Genomic DNA, 23,824 nt, shown 5'->3' on the forward strand with positions numbered 1-23,824 from the left:
ACACCTAAGTACTCAGTTTAATCATCTCATAGTGGGTGAACTGTACGCAGTTTATTCATCTCATAGTGGGTGAACTGTACTCAGTTTATTCATCTCATAGTGGGTGAACTGTACTCAGTTTATTCATCTCATAGTGGGTGAACTGTACTCAGTTTATTCATCTCATAGTGGGTGAACTGTACTCAATTTATTCATCTCATAGTGGGTGAACTGTACTCAGTTTATTCATCTCATAGTGGGTGAACTGTACTCAGTTTATTCATCTCATAGTGGGTGAACTGTACTCAATTTATTCATCTCATAGTGGGTGAACTGTACTCAGTTTAGTCATCTCATAGTGGGTGAACTGTACTCAATTTATTCATCTCATAGTGGGTGAACTGTACTCAGTTTAGTCATCTCATAGTGGGTGAACTGTACTCAATTTATTCATCTCACAGTAATGCCCCCCAGACATGATATATGGTTTATTACTGAGGGAATATGTGGTGTTGAGAACTATAATCAGTGATATAATACATGTATCACCAACTATCAACTGCTAGTGTGGTTGTGTCATGGAACATGCCCATGTCTCTGGTCTACATGGGTAAGGCTGAGCCAGAGGCTCTAACAGATTTGGGACGTGGGCACTCCTATAACAGCTGCTTTGGAAAAGCCGATGCCGCATGCCAATTTAACATTTCTTGATTCCCAGCTAAACAGTTTTTAAACAAATTAAAACGGAACTGAGAAGGACCAGGCCCACCCATGCCCCCCCCCCCTAGACGATCCCGCAGGTGAAGAAGCCAGGTGTGGAGGTCCTGGGCTTGCGTGGTTATTCGTGGTCTGCAGTTGTGAGGCTGGTTGGACGTACTGCCAAATTATCTAAAGCGATGTTGGAGGCTTATGGTAGAGAAATTAACATTAAATTATCTGGCAACAGCTCTGGTGGACATTCCTGCAGTCAGCATGCCAAGTGCACACTCCGTCAAAACTTGAGACATCTTTAGCATTGGGTTTTGTGACAAAACGGCACATTCTAAAGTGGCCTTTTATAGTCCCAGCACAAGGTGCACCTGAGTAATGATCATGCTGTATAATCAGCTTCTTGATATGCCATACCTGTCAGGTGTATGGATTATTTTGGCAAATGAGAAATGCTCACTAATAGGGATGTAAATAAATGTGTGCACAAAATGTTAGAGACATTTCTGGGAAATGTTACGTGTTGCATTTATGTTTTTGTTCAGTGTAGTAAAGTAAAGTACAGATACCCCAAAAAACTACTTAAGTTGTACTTTAAAGTATTTTTACTTAAGTACTTTACACCACTACACACACACACCACACACCATACACACACGGGATTAAATGACAAAATACCATAAAGACCAATGTATCAAAATAAAATATAATATATTTTCGCAAAGTATTGTATTTAATTAAAAAACATGTATTTTGTACTTTAAAATATAAAAATACATTTGCAAGTGGCCGGCTGAACAACAGCAACATTCTCAGTATTGGAGACAGGAGAAGGGGGGAGAGGAGAGGGAGAGGAGACGGGGGAGAAGGGTTGAGGGGAGGAAAGAAGGGGGAGAGGAGAAGGGGGAAAGAAGGGGGAAGGGGAGGGGAGGGGAGGGGAGGAGAGGAGAGGAGACGGGGGAGAAGGGTTGAGGGGAGGAAAGAAGGGGGAGAGGAGAAGGGGGAAAGAAGGGGGAAGGGGAGGGGAGGGGAGGGGAGGAGAGGAGAGGAGAGGGGGAGGAAAGGAGAAGGGGAGGTAAGGGGGAGGGGAGGAAAGGAGAAGGGGAGGGGAGGAAAGGAGAAGGGGAGGAAAGAGTAGGGGAGGGGAGGAAAGGAGAAGGTGAGGGGAGGAAAGGAGAAGGCGGGAGAGGAGAAGGGGAGGGGAGGAAAGGAGAAGGTGAGGGAAGGAAAGGAGAAGGGGGGAGAGGAGAGCAGCAGTGGTGTTGAGAGATTTACAGCTCCCAGATGTGGTCAGGAAGAGTGTGTGTGTTCGTGTGTGTGTGTCTGTTCGAGTGTGTGCGTTTGTGTGTGTGCGTTCGTGTCCTGGGCGCTGGCTGGATGGTTGACATGCGGTCCCCTGGCTCTGAAGCCCTCCATTAAGTGTAGTCAGTCACGCAGGCAACACACACACACACACACACACACACACACACACACACACACACACACACACACACACACACACACACACACACACACAGACACACACGCGCACACACACACACACACACACACACACACACACACACACACACACACACACACACACACACTACAACAACATCATACCTACAGTTCTTACTAACTCTATCAGACTGCCTATTCAGACTGACTCTGTCATTGGGCCAGTTGGCTCTGTATTTTCCTATTGAGTTTCTTCTGGTGTTCCTAGGTGATAGTGATATAGCAGATAGTGTGGACTATAGCAGCCCAGTGGGGTTTGTTAATCTTCAGACTACCCTCCGAGTGGGGTTCAGATCAGAGGACAAATGGACAGCTGTGTGTGACTGTGACGACACTGGACTGGCCAAAAGGAAGTGGCACTGCACAGTGGCCACACACCATCTGTCTCCATACCCCTCTAGGAGATCTGTCTCACTATCCCTCAAGGAGATCTGTCTCCATACCCCTCTAGGAGATCTGTCTCACTACCCCTCTAGGAGATCTGTCTCACTACCCCTCCAGGAGATCTGTCTCCATGCCCCTCCAGGAGATCTGTCTCATTACCCCTCTAGGAGATCTGTCTCACTACCCCTCTAGGAGATCTGTCTCCATACCCCTGTAGGAGATCTGTCTTCATACCCCTCCAGGAGATCTGTCTCACTACCCCTCTAGGAGATCTGTCTCCATACCCCTCTAGGAGATCTGTCTCCATACCCCTCCAGGAGATCTGTCTCATTACCCCTCTAGGAGATCTGTCTCACTACCCCTCTAGGAGATCTGTCTTCATACCCCTCCAGGAGATCTGTCTCACTACCCCTCTAGGAGATCTGTCTCCATACCCCTCTAGGAGATCTGTCTCCATACCCCTCTAGGAGATCTGTCTTCATACCCCTCCAGGAGATCTGTCTCACTACCCCTCTAGGAGATCTGTCTCACTACCCCTCTAGGAGATCTGTCTCCATACCCCTCTAGGAGATCTGTCTCCATACCCCTCTAGGAGATCTGTCTCTATACCCCTGTAGGAGATCTGTCTTCATACCCCTCCAGGAGATCTGTCTCACTACCCCTCTAGGAGATCTGTCTCCATACCCCTCTAGGAGATCTGTCTCCATACCCCTCTAGGAGATCTGTCTCCATACCCCTGTAGGAGATCTGTCTTCATACCCCTCCAGGAGATCTGTCTCACTACCCCTCTAGGAGATCTGTCTCCATACCCCTCTAGGAGATCTGTCTCCATACCCCTCTAGGAGATCTGTTTCCATACCCCTCTAGGAGATCTGTCTCCATACCCCTGTAGGAGATCTGTCTTCATACCCCTCCAGGAGATCTGTCTCACTACCCCTCTAGGAGATCTGTCTCCATACCCCTGTAGGAGATCTGTCTTCATACCCCTCCAGGAGATCTGTCTCACTACCCCTCTAGGAGATCTGTCTCCATACCCCTCTAGGAGATCTGTCTCCATGCCCCTCTAGGAGATCTGTCTCCATACCCCTGTAGGAGATCTGTCTCCATACCCCTCTAGGAGATCTGTCTCCATACCCCTCTAGGAGATCTGTCTCACTACCCCTCTAGGAGATCTGTCTCCATGCCCCTCCAGGAGATCTGTCTCACTACCCCTCTAGGATATCTGTCTCACTACCTCTCTAGGAGATCTGTCTCACTACCTTTCCATCTCTGTCTTACACCTTACTAGCCTGTAGGCTTCTGGGGGGCTCATTTAAAAAATATTGAATACGCACAAAATATGCCCCCAAAACATGCATGCACCAGTTTTCACGCAAAAGTTGGCATTTATAAAAACTAAACTTGATGTGAGAATGTGCTTATCTTCCCGCAAACTGTGGACCATGTGTTCTTCACACAGTGTCTTGTGGTTGAAGTATTGCATTGCAACAAGGAGACAGTAGCCTAGTAGCCTTGTGCATGAATATATGATGACACTCTTATTCATACTAAAAAACTGGTAGATAAATATAGTAAGATGCAATCATTTGCCATTAGTGAGAAGAGCAAAAATCTATTGATTTTATCTTTGTGTTCTAAAATAATTATAAATTGGCATCCAGTTCCTATTGTTTATGTCATTTCCATGATCGTTACAGAATAAATTCCTCACCTTTTCTGACTGGGATGGTTTCATTCTCACGAAATAGCCTATAGAGCTACAACAAGTTAGGATAGGGCACCATTCATCCCATCTCTCATTAAATTGGACCTACTTCACAGTAGTAAATAAATAAGCTATTTTAAGTATTTTGCTCTCTGTGATCCGATCCAAAGCGGAGTTTAACGGTGGAACAGACTGTTCACCTTTTCCATTGATGTTTTTAGGCTAGTCTACATCTGAATACTGTAATGCCAAATTTCTCAAGTAGAAAATATTTCATTCATAAACATAATGCATAATGAATATACCTGTCATAACCATTACAGACTAAATTCTTCACCTTTTCTGGCCATGATGAGTTCATATTCCCGAATTAGCCATACAACAAATGACCATGCACATCCCATTTACTTTGGCTTATTTGATAGGCTACTGTATTATAATTGTATGTTTTTGCTCTATACATCCAAAGGGAGAGCAGGTGAGCAGGCTACCACTGTAAGTAGGACTACTGTAAAATTATCAAGTCGACAATGTTTCAGAATATGCGGGCACTGCATCATACTTATGTTCGGGAAAAAGTCAACGCAAAACATTATTGAATTCAAACGATCTGTTTACAGGTCCACAACTATTTGCAATTGTTTTTGTCTTTCAGAAACCGTCAGATAAAGCAAATGTCACTGCAAAAGAAAACATTCTGCCAACACCTCCAAAGACATTTCATCAAGTTCACCATTGATATTTCCTTTAGCCATACTGTGTTGGCCTAATTCCAATACTTCCAAAGTATACAGCAAATAAGGGTGTTATTGTCACCATAAAAGGTGAATGATGGGCGTTTTTCCGGCAGAGTTATAATGCTCGTTCACACACGCACATTTTTACGACTGGTCTGATTTATAACGGGAAACGTGTTTGTATGGCTGTGCCAGTTTTATAAATCTCAATATTTTTGTGCAGATGTTTAGTGTAAAATGTATGCAATGGTTATAAATGAGGACACTGCAGTCTGAGGTATCCAGAAGCGCTCCCCCACAACCAACCGTTCCCTTAAAAAGATACCAGTTGTTATCTGAACCTATTCCAAATAAATCCCACATAATGGAAACCAAACAGGGAGAGAAATACTGAATTCCTTGACATAGTCAGTGTGGTATTCACCATAGTTTTTTAGGGGTTTGTTGTACAAAGAACACTTGTTCTGCTGATTGTATACATTTCCCCTCTTTTAGCACTAACATGTATTAGAATCTGTTAAATTAGAAGAAAAAATATATATTCCTTCCCTCTTTTTTCGAACTCGGGCAAGTCTGATAAATAGTTATTTCCGATGATTGTGCAATACTCAACAGAATGTGTGAGAAACTGCTAGCTATGATGACACACTGCTCTGTATACACTCTGTGTATCAATGAGAGTAGTTGGTTTACTTTTCTCTGTCATAAAGATACAAACTCAACTGACATGAGAATGGTTCTCAATTCTACTCCCCAAAGACAGATTTACATTCACAGAGCTTAGTCCTGGAGAAAAAGTAAATGTTTTGAAATACTTCTTTGGTCCCAAATAGAGGAAGGCCTATTGCTGATTGCAGTGTACGGTTACCCCTTTCTCTCTGTCTCTCTGTCTCTCTGTCTCTCTGTCTCTCTGTCTCTCTGTCTCTCTGTCTCTCTGTCTCTCTCTCTCTCTCTCTCTCTCTCTCTCTCTCTCTCTCTCTCTCTCTCTCTCTCTCTCTCTCTCTCATATGTTTACATTGCCAAAGCAAGTGAAATAAACAAACAACATGTTTGATTTGTTTTCAAATTCTTTGTGGATCTGTGTAATCTGAGGGAAATATGTGTCTCTAATATGGTCATACATTTGGCAGGAGGTTAGGAAGGGCAGCTCAGTTTCCACCTCATTTTGTGGGCAGTGTGCATATATCCTGTTTTCTCTCGAGAGCCAGGTCTGCCTATGGCGGCCTCTCTCAATAGCAAGGCTATGCTCACTGAGTCTGTACATAGTTAAGGATTTTCTTCATTTTGGGTCAGTCACAGTGGTCAGGTATTCTGCCACGGTGTACTCTCTTGTTTAGGGCCAGATAGCGTTCAAATTTGCTGTTTTTGGTTGATTCTTTCCAGTGTGTCAAATAGTTATCTTTTTGCTTTCTCATAATTTAGTTGGGTCTAATTGAGTTGCTGTCCTGAATTTCTGTGGGGTCTGTTTGTGTTTGTGAACAGAGTCCCGGAGCCCGCAGGCTGAGGGGACTCTTCTCAAGGTTAATCTCTCTGTAGTTGAGGGCTTTGTTGTGGAATGCGTGGAACGTTTCCACTTCACAATAACATTACTTACAGTTGACTGGAGCAGCTCTAGCAGGGCAGAAATTTGACAAACTGACTTATTAGAATCCTATGACGGTGCCACATGGAATGTCACTGAGCTCTTCAGTACGGGCCATTCTACTGCCAATGTTTGTCTATGGAGATTGCATGGCTGTGTGCTCGATTTTATACACCTGTCAGCAACGGGTGGGGCTGAAGTAGCCGAATCCACTAATTTGAAGGGGTGTCCACATACTTTTGTATGTGTACCTGTGGTCCTGATGTTTAGGCTGAGGTAGGTATAGTTCTTTGTGTGCTTTAAGGCCACGGTGTCTAGATAGAATTTAATTTGTTGTCCTGGCAACTTTTTTGGAACACCATTATTTTTGTCTTACTGAGATTCATTGTCAGGGCCTAAGTCTGACTGCTGTAGGCCCTCCTTGGTTGGGGACAGAAGCACCAGAACATCTGCAAACTGTAGACATTTGAATTCAGTAGGGTCCAGTAGGGTGAGGCTGGGCGCTGCAGACTGTTCTAGTGCCTTCGCCAATTCAGTGTATTAGGTACACCACCTGTTCACAAAAATGGTTCGCTCCTACAGACAGTGAGTCACATGGTTTGCTATATAAAGCAGGCAGACAGCGATCGAGGCATTCAGTTACTGTTCGATTGAACGTTAGAATGGGCAAAACGAGTGATCTAAGCGACTTTGAGCGTGGTATGATTGTCGTGTGTCAGGCTCGTTGGTTCCGTTATCTCAGAAACGGCCAGCCTCCTGGGCTTTTCACACAAGACAGTGTCTAAGGTATACCGAGCATGGTGCGACAATCAAAAAACATCCAGTCAGCGGCAGTCCTGTGGGCGAAAACAGCTCGTTGATGAGAGGTCGATGGAGAATGTCAAGAATCGTGCACGATAACAGGCGGGCCACAAACAGGCAAATAACGGCGCAGTACAACAGTGGTGTGCAGAACGGCATCTCGGAACGCACAACTCATCAGTCCTTGTCACGGATTGGCTATTGCAGCAGACGACCACACCGGGTTCTACTTCTATTAGCTAAAAACAAGAAGAAGAGGCTCCAATGGGAAATTGGACAATTGAAGAGTGGAAAAATATTACCTGGACCAACGATTCCCGGTTCCTATTGCATCATGCTGATGGCAGAGTCAGGATTTGGTCCATGGCCCCATCCTACCTGGTGTCAATGGTACAGGATGGTGGCGGTGGTGTAATGGTGTGGGGGTCATTTGATACCAACTGAGCACATGTTAGGTCCCTTGATACCAACTGAGCAATGTTTCCAAGCCCTGAAGAATTCAGGCTGTTCTGGAGGCAAAGGTGGTTCCGACCCGGTACTAGATGGGTGTACCTAATAAACTGGCCACATAGTGTATATGTTAAAGAGGATGGGGCTCAAACTGCATCTCTGTCCCACCCCACGGCCCTAATGGAAAATAAATCTGTGTTTATTAGCAATTTTAACTGCACACTTATTGTTTGTGTACATTGATTTTATAATGTTATATGATATGACATTTATCATGACAAATTGAGTCAAATGCTTTTTGAAATCAACAAAGCATGAGAAAGCTTTGCTTTTGTATTAGTTTGTTTGTTGGTCTCTAAGAGTGTTCAGGGTGTATAGGTGGTCTGTTTCCGAAGAAGCCAATTTGACATTTGCTCAGGACATTGTTTTCACTGAGGAAATGAGTCTGCTGTTGATGATGCTGCAGAGGACTTTTCCAAGATTGCTGTTGACGCAGATTCCACGGTAATTATTGGGGTCAAATTTGTCCCCACTTTTGTGGATTGGGTGACCAGACCAGACATTGGTTCAACATATTGGAGAAGATGCCAGAGTTTAAGCATAGCCTCTCTCTCTCTCTTTATCTCTCGCTCACTTTCTCTTCCCCTTTCTGTTCCAAGGCAGCAGATTAGTTCCTCATCTCTGACCCTGGCATCTCCCCCCCAGACCTGGAAAATACTGCATGGGCCACCTGCAGACCTCTCCTAATTAGCCCCCTTGCTTACAAGATGCTGACCACAGAAACAATAAAACAGAGGAGAGAGAGAGAGAATTTATGTTTATTTATTTTCTCTTTTGTACTTTAACCATTTGCACATAATATGACATTTGTAATGTCTTTATTGTTTTGGAACTTTTGTGAGTGTAATGTTTACTGTTAATTGTTATTGTTTATTTATCTTTTGTTTATTATCTTTATATTATTATTTATTATTATTATGCTTTGGCAATGTTAACATATGTTTCCCATGCCAATAATGCCCTTTAAATTACAATTGAAACGAGAGAGAGAGACTATGTGCACACAGCCCACAAAATGAGGTGGAGACTGAGCTGCACTTCCTAACCTCCTGCCAAATGTATGACCATATTAGAGACACATATTTTGATAAACTCCCATATCTATTGGTTGAAATACCACAGTGTGCAAATACAGCAGCAAGATTTGTGACCTGTTGCCACAAGAAAAGGGCAACAGGTTTTCCCTTTTTACTTTAACTATTTGCACATCATTACAACACTGTATATAGACATAATATGACATTTGAAGTGTCTCTATTATTTTGGAACTTGTGTGAGTGTATTATTTACTGTTCACTTTGTATTGTTTATTTCACTTTTGTTTATCCATTTCACTTGCTTTGGCAATGTAAACATATGTTTCCCATGCCAGTAAAGCCCCTTGAATTGAATTGAGAACGAGAGAGAGAGAGAGAGACAGAGAGAGAGAGAGAGAGACAGAGACAGAGAGACAGAGAGAGAGAGAGAGAGAGAGAGACAGAGAGAGAGAGAGAGAGAGAGAGAGAGAGAGAGAGAGAGAGAGACAGAGAGACAGAGAGAGAGAGAGAGAGAGGAGAGGGAGAGAGAGAGAGACAGAGAGAGAGAGAGAGACAGAGAGAGAGAGAGAGAGAGAGAGAGAGAGAGAGACAGAGAGAGAGACAGAGAGACAGAGACAGAGAGAGACAGAGAGAGAGAGAGAGACCAGAGAGAGAGAGAGAGAGAGACAGAGAGAGAGAGAGAGACAGAGAGACAGAGAGAGAAGAGAGAGAGAGAGAGGAGAGGAGAGAGAGAGAGAGAGAGACAGAGAGAGAGAGAGAGAGAGAGAGAGAGACAGAGACAGAGAGAGAGACAGAGAGAGAGACAGAGAGAGAGACAGAGAGAGACAGAGAGAGAGAGAGAGAGAGTGTGTGTTGGCTGTTGTTGCACTGATAGTCATTTCTCTGTTGTGCTACTCACTCTGTTGTGATTTCTGTTGAATGTCTGTACTTTGTTGTGGCCTCCATGTGGCCCTAAACTGTAATATTTGTCTTGGTGAACCTAGTATAACTTTTTAGGTAAAAAACAAAAGTCTAAAACAAATGTTCCCTCACACAGAATCCCCCACTGTGAGTGTCTGTGCGCTATGTTAGGCCAGCAGAGTTATGAGGGTCTGTCCCAGTAAGCCAGTAAATCAGAGTTTCATTTTTTATAACGTTTCTCAGAGCTAGTCCACTCCTGCATAAAAAGCCACGCTATAGTATTTATTTTTGCTCGTAATAATACGCTCTGAACATGTTTTATGGAGTTTCATGCTGGATATAGTCTTAACAGTGAAAATCGCCAAACAAATCCTCCTAATATTTCCACTTAGCTATCCAGCGTCAAGATGACAAAGTACCCTGTCAGCGTGATGCTGAATTAGTCCTAGCACACACTTGATGAGGTAAGATAGATCCACTGTCTCCCAGTCTTCAGGGAGAAAGAAGGGCTAGTCTGTTGCTGCCTGGCCTTTCCACACAGTAAAAAAGAAAAGAACAAGTTGTGCCCCGGTTTCTTGAAATGCTGCCAATTTGAGAAAGAGAGCAAGAGAGAAAATCATAAGGCTGGTAGTAAAACAGTCACATACTGGTTCATCTTCCTGGTCATACTGGCCCAGCCAGCCGCCATAGAGGGAGACAGAAGTTAATCTCATTACCAACTCTGCAGTTTTATGTGGCTACAGCCCTCACTCAGTCCCCACTCACCCACATGTATTACTCATATTTTAAATGCTTCACGGGACTGCATCTTAACACGCTGGAGTTATTTTAGGAACAATGTGTAAATGAAAATAAGTAGCAGTGTAGTGAGACAACAAAACATTCCAACAAGCCCAACTATAAGTGTTTGGCTGTAGCTGACGAAAAGGAATTCCCTCAAGTCATTTCACATTTCATTTTATTTCATACAGTGATAACGATACAGTGATAACATTCATATTAAGTGTTAGGATCCCTGAAATGAATGATAGCTGAAGGCCATGCTTCTCCAATAACCTTTAGGTGAGTGTCTCAAGATAGTTTAAATACATTCATGTAGCTAGACTCTGGCTCCTTCTGAAACTCCCAGAATGAGAGAGTGATTTATCTCCCCAGTTGTCGCCACAAAGCCAATACTATAGACTAGAGAGATTATTGGATATTGAACAAAGTCCTAACAACTAGAATATAAAGGTTAGCAACCAACAGACTTTTTATTTATTTAATGAGGTATAGTACACCAGGCCAGACCAAGGCAATAAAAGGTCCCTCCGTTAAGTTTTAATTAAAGAGTACATTTACTTGGGGCTGACACTGGCCGGGCAGAATTAATGAATGCCCTGTGCGTGTTGTCGTTAAAGGCCAGTGTTTACTCCCAGTGGTGGTGGCTTGGGGTTTATGGACAGGGATCTTTACTGGAGGAATGCCTCTTTATATTCTTTCACCACAGATTGGAAATCTCAGCTAAGTGGGAACAGCTAAGCAATAAATAAAATCAGACTGGGGGAAAAAAGATTCTCACTTACGGAACATAAATAGTATTGCGTAAAAGACTCTTGCTAACATCAACAGTATTGCATCTCATCTGTTTGGGTAAATACAGGGGCTATAACATACAAGAGCACCACGCGGGAGGTTAGGAGATTCATATTTATTCATCTGTTGTGTGTGTTTATTGTATGCGGGAGTGTGTAGTGTGTGTATGTTTGAGTCTACTGTGCACAATCAAACAGATTGTAGCGTCCCCGCACATAGGCTCTGTTTGTGTGGTGAGAGCATATATGGTGCTGTGCAGTGCAGATCTGAGCACCATATCAAGATATGAATCCTGTATTCCTCCAGGCAGAGAGCTTGACCTCCACCATAGCAGCAACTCATAGATTTACTATGTAGTGAGATGTTAAACTAACAGATCGTCCAGGCCCACATTTGGCAGCAAGACACTGATCTTTTTCCCTGGTACAGCCCGTCCCTACTGCGACCAATCTAACTGAAATTAGAGACGGAAAATAATAATAAACTCAGGAAATGGACGTGTTTTTTCAATATGCCAGGAGATTGTCATGTTTGCTCCTCTTTTGTTTTGAGGAGGAAAATATCTGCAAAATTACTGTTGTGTTTGTTGTGATTAGGCTCGAGAACTATTATTAATTACACACTCACTGAACTATACTAATGACAATTAGTGTTTTGATTTGTGGCTATTATAATAACTTTTAAGCATTTGTCTGCTTTTTTGGAAAGTAAATGAAGTAACATTAGTTTCAGTGTTAGTGTAGAAAAGCTGTAATGAAAAGGTGACCTGGGGTTGAATGTAAAAATGACACTGAACCAATATACTTAGACAAATCCTTCTGTCAGTATTATTATGATGAGAGATTAGCATCAGTGTCTAGGGGGATATGTCATGCAGTCTACCCACTCTCTCTGCTGTACAATGGACTCAATGCCTGGAAATAAAAGTTTCTGTGTTGTAGAGAAAGCCATACTAAGTCTATTTTATCAAGCAATATTTCAAACTTACATGGAGTTAATACCGTTGAAGTCAGAAGTTTACATACACCTTAGCCAAATACATTTAAACTAAGTTTTTCACAATTCCTGACATTTAATCCTAGTGAAAATTCCCTGTTTTAGGTCAGTTAGGATCACCACTTTATTTTAAGAATGTGAAATGTCAGAATAATAGCAGAGAAAATTATTTATTTCAGCTTTTATTTCTTTCATCACATTGCCAGTGGGTCAGAAGTTTACATACACTCAATTAGTATTTGGTAGCATTGCCTTTAAATTGTTGAACTTGGGTCAAACGTTTCGGCTAGCCTTCCACAAGCTTCCCACAATAAGTTGGGTGAATTTTGGCCAATTCCTCCTGACAGAGCTGGTGTAACTGAGTCAGGTTTGTAAGCATCCTTGCTCACACACGCTTTTTCAGTTCTGCCCACACATTTTCTATAGGATTGAGGTCATGGCTTTGTGATGGCCACGCCAATACCTTGACTTTGTTGTCCTTAAGTCATTTTGCCATAACTTTGGAAGTATGCTTGGGGTCATTGTCCATTTGGAAGACCCATTTGCGACAAAGCTTTAACTTCCTGACTAATGTCTTGAGATGTTGCTTCAATATATCCACATAATTTTCCTTTCTCATGATGCCATCTATTTTGTGAAGTGCACCAGTCCCTCCTGCAGCAAAGCACCTTACATCATGACGTTGCCACCCCTGTGCTTCACGGTTGGCATGTTGTTCTTCGGCTTACAAGCCTCCCCCTTTTTCCTCCAAACATAACGATGGTCATTATGGCCAAACAGTTCTATTTTTGTTTCATCAGACCAGAGGACATTTCTCCAAAAATTATGATCTTTGTCCCCATGTGCAGTTGCAAACCGTAGTCTGGCTTTTTTATGGCGGTTTTGGAGCAGTGGCTTCTTCCTTGCTGAGCGGTCTTTCAGGTTATATTAATATAGGACTCGTTTTACTGTGGATATAGATACTTTTGTACCTGTTTCCTCCAGCATCTTCACAAGGTTCTTTTCTGTTGTTCTGGGATTGATTTGCACTTTTCGCACCAAAGTACTTTCATCTCTAGGAGACAGAACGCTTCTCCTTCCTGAGCAGTATGACGGCTACGTGGTCCCATGGTGTTTATACTTGCGTACTATTGTTTGTACAGATGAACGTGGTACCTCCAGGCTTTTGGAAATTTCTCCCAAGGATGAACCAGACTTATGGAGGTCTACAATTTCTTTTCTGAGGTCTTGGCTGATTTCTTTTGATTTTCCCATGATGTCAAGCAAAGAGGCACTGAGTTTGAAAGTAGTCCTTGAAATACATCCATGTGTGGCTCAGTTGGTAGAGCATGGTGTTTGCAACGCCAGGGTTGTGGGTTCGATTCCCACGGGGGACCAGTACGGGGGAAATTTTTTATGAAATGTATGCATTCACTACTGTAAGTCGCTCTGGATAAGAGCGTCTACTAAATGACTAAAATGTAAATGTACACCTCCAATTGACTCAAATGATGTCAATTAGCCTATCAGAAGCTTCTAAAGCCATGACATCATTTTCTGGAATTTTCCAAACTGTTTAAAGGCACAGTGAACTAAGTGTATGTAAACTTCTGACCCACTGGAATTGTGATTAAGTTAAATAATCTGTCTGTAAACAATTGTTGGACAAATTACTTGTGTCATGCACAAGGTAGATGTCCTAACCGACTTGCCAAAACTATAGTTTGTTAACAAGAAATTTGTGGAGTGGTTGAAAAACAAGTTTTAATGACTCCAACCTAAGTATATGTAAACTTCCGACTTCAACTGTATATTTGTGTGGGGGGGGACTTTATGTGAATGATCATTAGATCATGCCTTTTTACCAGACAGTGTTGTATACGTGAAGTCCTACTGTGTCTTACAGTAGTTGCTTCGAACCATCAGAGCAGGCTCTGTTGAAATCTCTCTTAAAGCTCAGACACACCAGTAGGATTGTCAAACGTCAACCTCTTTTGTGTTCACATAGCAAAGAACCTTGGAATTCGTCAGCTACTGCGCCTTGTTAATATACTCCAAACCTGAAGGTGGCAGTAGTGTTGTTTGGCAGTGCATATCAGTGCGTTTTGCTTATTGTCTAGATTCCAAGCTATCTGCACTAATGTTGCTATTTTGTAGAAAGCCCATGTTGATACTAGCCAGATGGCTTCAGCTAGATAACTACCTAGAATTTTTTTTATTCACTCTCAATAATCCCATACTGCCAGTGTCAGCTCATAGCCAAATGTTTAGCTAGCTAGCTAACATTAGCATATTCCTAGTTAGCACAACATAGCTAACTAGCTAAGGACACAGCACTAATTTGGCAGCTAACACAAGCAGCTGTTCCATGGAAACTAGCTTATCCATTGTGATTGAATTATGTCAATACTAGTATTTAATGTTGTGTGTATTGCATCTATGCACTTAGCTAGCCACCATCCCTACAGTTTAAATTGCATATGAAGTGTGACTGGCTTATCTGTGCATGTACTAGAGAAAATGCCCCATTTATTTCCCTTTTTTTTGGGGCTCCCCCACATGGGGGTTCATGCTCTCTGATTGGCTCAAAGTCAAGTTGTTGGACACTGATGAGCATTGCGATTCTACAAGTAGAATTGGTAGGTTGGTTGCTAACGGGTCTGGATGCAGCAGGTACCACTTTTGTTCTAGCAGGAGGAGGAACGGCCTCCCACTGTGATAAGTACTTATCGGCAGTGAGATTCTCGGTGTGTTCCATGCTTTAGGTCACAAAGCTGGAGTTCTGAGAAGAGAGTAATAGACTAGTACAGATCCACTCCTCTCTTTCAGAGGTTTGTCTCTCTCGCATGCAGCTCGACCTATTTGAAACACCTGTATAAACACTACTCCATCCCCTTCACTGTGTCTCTCCTTCTCCACTGGGCTTGGCTTCCACTCCCAGTAATGAAAACAGTGGCACACAGGAGCATCTGACTGGAGCTGTTTATGCGCTGGCCGTAGCGGTGCTGGCCTGGTGCTGGGGCTGCCTGGGGATCAGTTTCAAGTGGCCCAGCCCTGGCATTGATGTGGGCCGGGGGGGTTTATTCAGGTGTGGCAATGTCGCCGCTGATGTCTCCCGCGCGCTGCAGCCAGGTGCCTGGGCTCCATTAGAAGGCCCAGTGTTCAGGTTGGGGGCTGAATAAGGAGTCTGTTGACAGAGCTCGTCTGTGGGGCCCTGTGGTTTCTCTCTCACACACACAGAGACGCTGGGCCAGGGCGGATACCCGCTGGAACCCCAGAGAGGGCAGCCCGGCCCTGCCCACAAGGGGTGTGTATGTGTGTGTGTGTGTGTGTGTGTGTGTGTGTGTGTGTGTGTGTGTGTGTGTGTGTGTGTGTGTGTGTGTGTGTGTGCGTGCGTCAGGCCCACCTGGCTGAATAAACCCTGGGAGGGGAAGTTTTTTTTCTATGATTATTTTCTTAAATACTTTGCAACAAGTGTAACATTGAAACGTCTGGAAACGTAACAACATACTGAATACGATACTAGGCTAATAATGTGTAAAGCATTCACAAGCTCTCTCTTTGAAGAATTTAAACCTTTGTAATATTTGGAATGCCAAGAGAGCTCTTAGATTGAGGCCAGTGTTGTATAGTTATGCAGCCCTCCCAGTCCGATTAGTGTATGGATCCATTCACAGGGTTTGGAGGATAGTCTTGACTTGATTCAGAATTACGCCTACAGATGTAGGATGTTCATTTGAGCCAGTTTGCTACAGTAAGAAGATAATAATAATAATCCTGCAGCAACAGGAAATGTGAATTATTATGTGTAAAGCTAAAGAGGCTCGGTTTAGGCTGATATTGCCACCATGGTGCATTTGTAAGAATGCAGGAATGATGGTTGGAGACAAGGTTTCCAGTTCAGAATATTTATGAACTACCTAAAAAGCCACAGCACAAGGACAAGGTAAGTTTGTGATACAAGTGATGATAGGAGGTTGTGGTTCTGGGGGATACAACACATTAGGCTATAAATAAAGCAAAGTGTCATAACTAATAGAATGTAAAAAGGTATAAGAAACAGGAACAAAGGACATCAGTATAACAGGGGTGTGCAGAACATCATCTCAGAACAGATGGGCTATTGCAGCGACCACAACAGTTGGCATGTGATCACTAACACTGGACATTGAGGAGTGGAAAAATGCACCTGGTGCGCCATGACCCATCCTGCCTGGTGTCAACGGTAAAGGCTGGTGGCGGTGGTGTATTGGTGTGGGGAATGTTTTCCTGGCAAACGTTAGGACCTTGATACCAATTGAGCAACGTTTGAACACCATACCTTTTAGAGTCCATGCCCTGAAGAATTCAGTCTGTTCTGGAGGAAAAAGCATGTCCAACCCAGTAATAGATGGGTGTACCTAATAAACTGTATATTTATATGTATATATATGTTTGTATGTATGTATGTATGTATATGTTTGTATGTATGTATGTATGTATGTATGTATGTATGTATGTATGTATGTATGTATGTATGTATGTATGTATGTATGTATATATATATATATATATATATATATATATATATATATACACACACATGTACATACATACATACATACATACATACATACATACATACATACATACATACATACATACATACATACATACATACATACATACATACATACATACATACATACATACATACATACATACATACACACTCAGTGGCCAGTTTATCTAATATATATATATATATATATATATATATATATATATATATATATATATTAGACACGCATATTCAGACAACAAAGGAAGTATTTTAAAGCATATAAACATTCTAATTGGCAATATATATACAGGCTAGGAAGTCAGCAAAGTTAGCATTATACAATCTCCATTAACACATGAAAAGGCACTTACTTAAACTCAGGTACAAAGAACAACAAACACTGAACACACACTAAGGAAAACACAAGCTACTTTATACCAGGGGAATGGAAAAAGAATGCTGATTATCAGAGTTAATTTAAGGTGTGGTGAGTTGGCAAGAAAGAGGGCGTGCCCAGAGGGTAATTAAGGAACTGGTGAGATGGAATGATTCTTCAGAAGACGGACAAAATTAAACAGGCCTATTTTTAAAATGAATATGAATTCGGAGGGCAGAAATGATTAAATATTAAAGCATTGGACCTCTCACTGCAGGCTTCTGTCATACAAAAACTGTAATTAAATCCGAAATGGTTCTCTAACAGATTAGTAAGAATAGTTCACCCTGTGTTCAAGAATGGCCTTTTGCCCTTCATTCAGATTACAACCTCTCACTTTTGTTTATTATATCTCCAAAATATCGCTATTTTTAAAACAAACAATAGAAAGCTGGTTGCAATTTCAGTTTAATCCACCAGAAAAGACAGAACAAATATTAGAACAAATATTATGGTTAAACTAATTGATTAAAAAAAATTATTATGGCTAAACGAATTGATTAAAAAAATTACTATAAAAAAAATCTTAAAAAGAAAACGTATAATCTTTGTAAATGATATCAGAAATAGGACTGGTGGAGTTATGTCACACATGCAGTTAATAAAAATATATGGAAATGTCTGCTCTATTCAAAATTACAATCAACTGATTGCAGCATTACTGCAAAAATGGAAGAGTCAAGTGGAAAGGGGAGAAGGTAAGGAACTTGTCTGTCGGCCCTACATTAAAGACCAAAATTGGCTAAGGAAAATTGTGATAAATAAAAAGTGTACCAGTTTAATTTATGGACAAAAAAATTGACAGCTGCGCCAGACAGGTTGCAAAATTGCAAAAGATTTTCGGTTCCATGGTTTATGAACTGATACACAATACGAGGCCGGATTCAACACTTAAGATTTTTTAAATTTAAATTATTATGCTAATTTAAATTATTACGCTATTTTTTTGTTGTTGCAACCAATAGAATGTTTTATATATAACATGGGGGATACAACCATCCCAGCTCTACAGAAAATCCAAACTGGATGTTCTTCAGAGATAGATGGGAGGGGTTGAAGGTAGCTGAAGGCTGGGACTAAAAGCAAACAAAGATACCTAATGTAAAATATACTGTCCATAAAATAAAGTATGTATGAGCTGGAAGTGGAAGCCTAAGTATTGTTGTCCATTAGTTTACTCCAGTTAGGGAAGGGGTGGTAGGGTTAGGGTAAAAGAATATATATATATTTTTTTTTTTTTCTTTTTTTTTCTATAATATATATATTTACAAATAAAAAATATATAGGGGATTGGTAATGATGCAGACAATTTCATTGATAGAAGCCACAATCTATCTGGAATATTAAAGCTGATCTACCCACACATTTTTTTTTTTAAACATGCCGCACAGCAGCATGCGAGTTAGTGTCTCACACCCAGGCATCCTTTACTGAACATCCTTTCACTGAGCTAATTTATAGTCACACCCACTTGTATGATACACTTCACCTTTGCACAATTAATACTTTTAACACTTTGCATTTAATATTCATATTTGTGTATACTGCATAATGTTGTTGTGTTTTGTACTTTAAATAGTTGTTTTTTCACACAAAAAATTAACATTTCTTTTTTTGACATTTACATTCTCTTTAGTTGATAGAGTGACATACCGACTTGGCATACCGATCTCACACTTTGACTGCCATTGGAGCCAGATGTTTTAAAAGAGGGGTAAATGCTATAGATCATTGAGCGGAACTGAACAGCTTTGGCCTTGTACAGTACTCCCCTCGCCCCCAGTCCGACAGAATTAGGGTTGCAAAATTCTGGTAACTTTCCCCAAATTCCCAGGTTTTCCAAAAATCCCAGTTGGAAGATCCCTGCAAACGGCAAGGAATAAGCAGAAATTTTGGGAATCCTCATACCAGGATTTCTGGAAAATCTGGGAATTTGGGGAAGGTGACAGGAATTTTGCAACCCTACCCAGAAGTAGTGTAGTTTCCACTGCTCCTGATGGAAGCCATACAAACAGCCTAGCCTAATGAAAGGCCTCCCAGGGGCTGGGGCTGGAAGTGGGACTAATAACCTAAATAAGTCTCTCAGAGTGCTGAAAAGCCGCCTCTTTTCTCCTACAAGTGTATATGTGGTGTAAAGTCTTTTCCAGCGTGCTACTGTAACTTTACGACTTCTTTTTATCCTTTATTGAAAAACTCTGTCGTCTGTCGGGAACTTTGGGAGGAAGCTGAATCTGAAATGTCTTTTGATGGATAAAAGTCAAGTTTTAGTTTACTTCACAGGGCTTTTGAATGTATTGGTTTAAGAGGCAAATGGGAATACATTATAGTAATGGACATAGTGGTAAAATGATCATGTACTGCTTATGATTGTGTTATGGATGTGTTATGTATGGGTTAGGAATGTGTTATTATCCGAGGTGGTTACCTGGCACCTGGATTTGTGCAGTGCACTGAGTCAGGGGCTGGGGTGGACAGACAGAAAAACAGACAGACAGACAAATGGGGACATGGGAACAGACTGTTATGGCTGCCATAGAGGCCCAGGATGTGTCCAGCCTATCATTATATTTCCTGTTAAATCTTCTGACTGAAGGAGTGAGGGCAGAGGCCTCTGATAGCTGTGGGGTACACAGTGAGGCAACTTTATTGACCAGGGGTGTATTCATTAGTCGCCGTTGCAAAACATTTGGTCTGAAACCATTTACAGTTTACTCTAGGAACCAAATGAAAGCAAACAGAGCAAACATAACTAAATGGCGATAACCCTACCTGAATTTGTCCAATAGAAACTCTAGTTTTTGTTGCAAAACATTTTCCATTTGGAGTAAATGGTTTCGCAACACACCAAACCTTTTGCAACGGTCTGTAACTAATGAATCCACCCCAGACCCAGGGTACAGCCGGGTGGAAAGGTTTCTAGGCACATAAGGGTTTAGCTCGGCTAACTCACAGGAGTAAGTGAGTCAGATATGATTGAATTATAAAATGTTTTTGGTTTGACTGATGTATCGATTTTCATTGTATATTGTGCAAATGTTGTCTCATGAAAGACATTATATTTTCCTGGTTGTCATGTGAGATCTTGGCATTTGTAGAGTTTCTTTGGGAAGGGGTGCTCTATGAGTCATGAGGGTGGGGGATGGAAAGAACCATCGGACACTAGACAGCCTGGTGACATTAGCATGAGGGCATACTCACCAGCCGGCCTATTGTCTCTCTTTTAGTACTCCGAAAGGTACATCACCTCTCTATACACTGGGACAAAATTTACTTAAATACAATTTAAGTTATTAATGGTAGCAAAACTATTTTGGCTGCTACTATCTCCCCTGAGAGAAATGACGGTTCCGCTAAACAGAAACCTCAAAAACAAACATCGGAGTGAAAAGGGCCAAAAGTCAGCAGTAACTTACTATGAAATGGGGGAGGGGAACAGTTAGACCAGGAAAAATCTCTTCAGTCACCAGCAGGCTGTGCTATAGCTGCATCTTCCCTCAATGCACTGAACGCCCTTCACACTCATACTGAGTTACACAATATAATCATTTAAGATATGGTTTTATTTTTGTCTTTTGAACAGCGTGGATTCATTAATTCAATCGTACTGCTGCCACGCCATATTTACAGAGTGAAGAAAAGGAAATAGTTAAGCAGCCGAGGGTTGAGTGAAAGTGGAAATGTCATTGTCAAGTGTTTTCCAGGGTTTGTAAGGGTGTGCCTGCCCAACTCGGTCAAGCCCTCTCCCTGGCCACTGCACGGAATTCATTATTATACGTCTACATCTCTTTTCCATTAGTGTTGTGCAGAGAAAAATGACACAAAATCCTTTAATATCAAAATCATTTTTTGAATATATATTTTTTAAATCAAAAACATAGATTTTTAGTTTCTGTCCAAAAGGATTCACTTTTCGTGTCAGAAATTAGAGGACTGTTTTCCAACTGTGAACAACATCTGTTCTATAGAAGTGTATAAAGATGGCACTAACTACAGGCCACTGTTCTTTTGGAATAGATATTTTAGAACAGACTTTGATCATCAGTTGTCTTTCCAGCCCTTATACCCAGTCAGTGTGTGATGAGATTAGCCCATTCATACAGGCCAGTGATACAGGCCAGTGATACAGCCCATTCATACAGGCCAGTGATACAGCCCATTCATACAGGCCAGTGATACAGCCCATTCATACAGGCCAGTGATACAGCCCATTCATACAGGCCAGTGATACAGCCCATTCATACAGGCCAGTGATACAGCCCATTCATACAGGCCAGTGATACAGGCCAGTGATACAGCCCATTCATACAGCCCAGTGATACAGCCCATTCATACAGGCCAGTGATACAGGCCAGTGATACAGCCCATTCATACAGGCCAGTGATACAGGCCAGTGATACAGGCCAGTGACACAGCCCATTCATACAGGCCAGTGACACAGCCCATTCATACAGGCCAGTGATACAGCCCATTCATACAGGCCAGTGATACAGGCCAGTGATACAGCCCATTCATACAGGCCAGTGATACAGGCCAGTGATACAGCCCATTCATACAGGCCAGTGATACAGGCCAGTGATACAGCCCATTCATACAGGCCAGTGATACAGCCCATTCATACAGGCCAGTGATACAGGCCAGTGATACAGGCCAGTGACACAGCCCAGTGATACAGCCCAGTGATACAGGCCAGTGACACAGCCCAGTGATACAGCCCAGTGATACAGGCCAGTGATACAGCCCAGTGATACAGACCAGTGACACAGCCCAGTGATACAGCCCAGTGATACAGCCCAGTGATACAGGCCAGTGACACAGCCCAGTGATACAGACCAGTGACACAGCCCAGTGATACAGACCAGTGACACAGCCCAGTGATACAGCCCAGTGACACAGACCAGTGACACAGCCCAGTGATACAGACCAGTGATACAGCCCAGTGATACAGCCCAGTGATACAGACCAGTGACACAGCTCAGTGATACAGCCCAGTGACACAGCCCAGTGACACAGCCCAGTGATACAGACCAGTGAGACAGCCCAGTGATACAGCCCAGTGATACAGCCCAGTGACACAGCCCAGTGACACAGCCCAGTGACACAGCCCAGTGATACAGCCCAGTGATACAGCCCAGTGATACAGCCCAGTGACACAGCCCAGTGACACAGCCCAGTGACACAGCCCAGTGACACAGCCCAGTGATACAGCCCAGTGATACAGGCCAGTGATACAGCCCAGTGATATAGCCCAGTGATACAGCCCAGTGATACAGGCCAGTGATACAGCCCAGTGATACAGGCCAGTGATACAGGCCAGTGATACAGCCCAGTGACACAGCCCAGTGATACAGCCCAGTGATACAGGCCAGTGATACAGCCCAGTGATACAGGCCAGTGATACAGCCCAGTGATACAGGCCAGTGATACAGCCCAGTGATACAGGCCAGTGATACAGCCCAGTGATACAGCCCAGTGATACAGGCCAGTGATACAGCCCAGTGATACAGGCCAGTGATACAGGCCAGTGATACAGCCCAGTGATACAGGCCAGTGATACAGCCCAGTGATACAGGCCAGTGATACAGCCCAGTGATACAGCCCAGTGATACAGGCCAGTGATACAGCCCAGTGATACAGCCCAGTGATACAGGCCAGCCCCAGTGTATTAGGATGTTCTCTCCACTGCAGGTTTATCTCCAGCCTCACTCTCTCTCTCTCTGGCAGCCCCCTGTCACATTGGCCTGGCCCCCGTACAACATTGTCAGTTTCAGGAAATGCACTCACGCTGTTGGGAAGTGAGGTATCTGCCGCTGGCCAGGACTGTTTTTCTGCTCCTTACGGGAAGCAGGCGGACGTGGGGCTGTGGAGCTGTAGGCCAGAGCAACTCTGTTTTCATTTCATGCAGAAACAGAGGCTGGCCTTTCCACACACGCACACACACACACACGCACACATACACACGTTTGTTTTACTATCTTTGTGGGGACCAAACAAAATCCTATGTTCCCTAACCCCTAAACCTAACCCTTAACCTAACCTTAGCCTTAATCCCTATTTCAATTTTTCCTTGTTTTAATAACCCTGTGAGGACTTCTGGTCCCCACAAGGATAGTAAAATCAAACACACACACACCCCAGCCCTCACACCCCTTTCTATAATTGGCTCTGGAAAAATTATTTGTTTTACTTCGTTGTTTTGTTTTTAATTGCTGTATATTGGTGTATATGTGTGTATATGTGTGTATATTGGTGTATATTGTTGTTGCTAAGTCTCCATTTTGGCATGCAGTCAACTGTCTCTTTTTCCCCCTTTCACATGATGAATCACATAAACATGGAAAGTAACCTCACATGATTTGTTGCAGCATTTCAGAGCAGAAGTGCGTGCAAAAAAAATGACAATAACAGAGCCTGGTGTTTTGGTCTGGGCCAGGCAGCAGGGCATGAGTGTG

General features: G+C 42.6%; 1 protein-coding gene across 1 annotated transcript in view; it reads left to right on the forward strand.

Annotated features, from left to right (window-relative positions):
* LOC115192668 (potassium voltage-gated channel subfamily KQT member 1-like) overlaps positions 1–23,824 on the forward strand; it is a 219,412-nt gene that overhangs the window by 658 nt on the left and 194,930 nt on the right. The window lies entirely within an intron of this gene.

The sequence above is a fragment of the Salmo trutta genome, chromosome 4 (assembly GCF_901001165.1).
Source record: "Salmo trutta chromosome 4, fSalTru1.1, whole genome shotgun sequence".
NCBI classification, from domain to species: Eukaryota; Metazoa; Chordata; class Actinopteri; order Salmoniformes; family Salmonidae; genus Salmo; species Salmo trutta.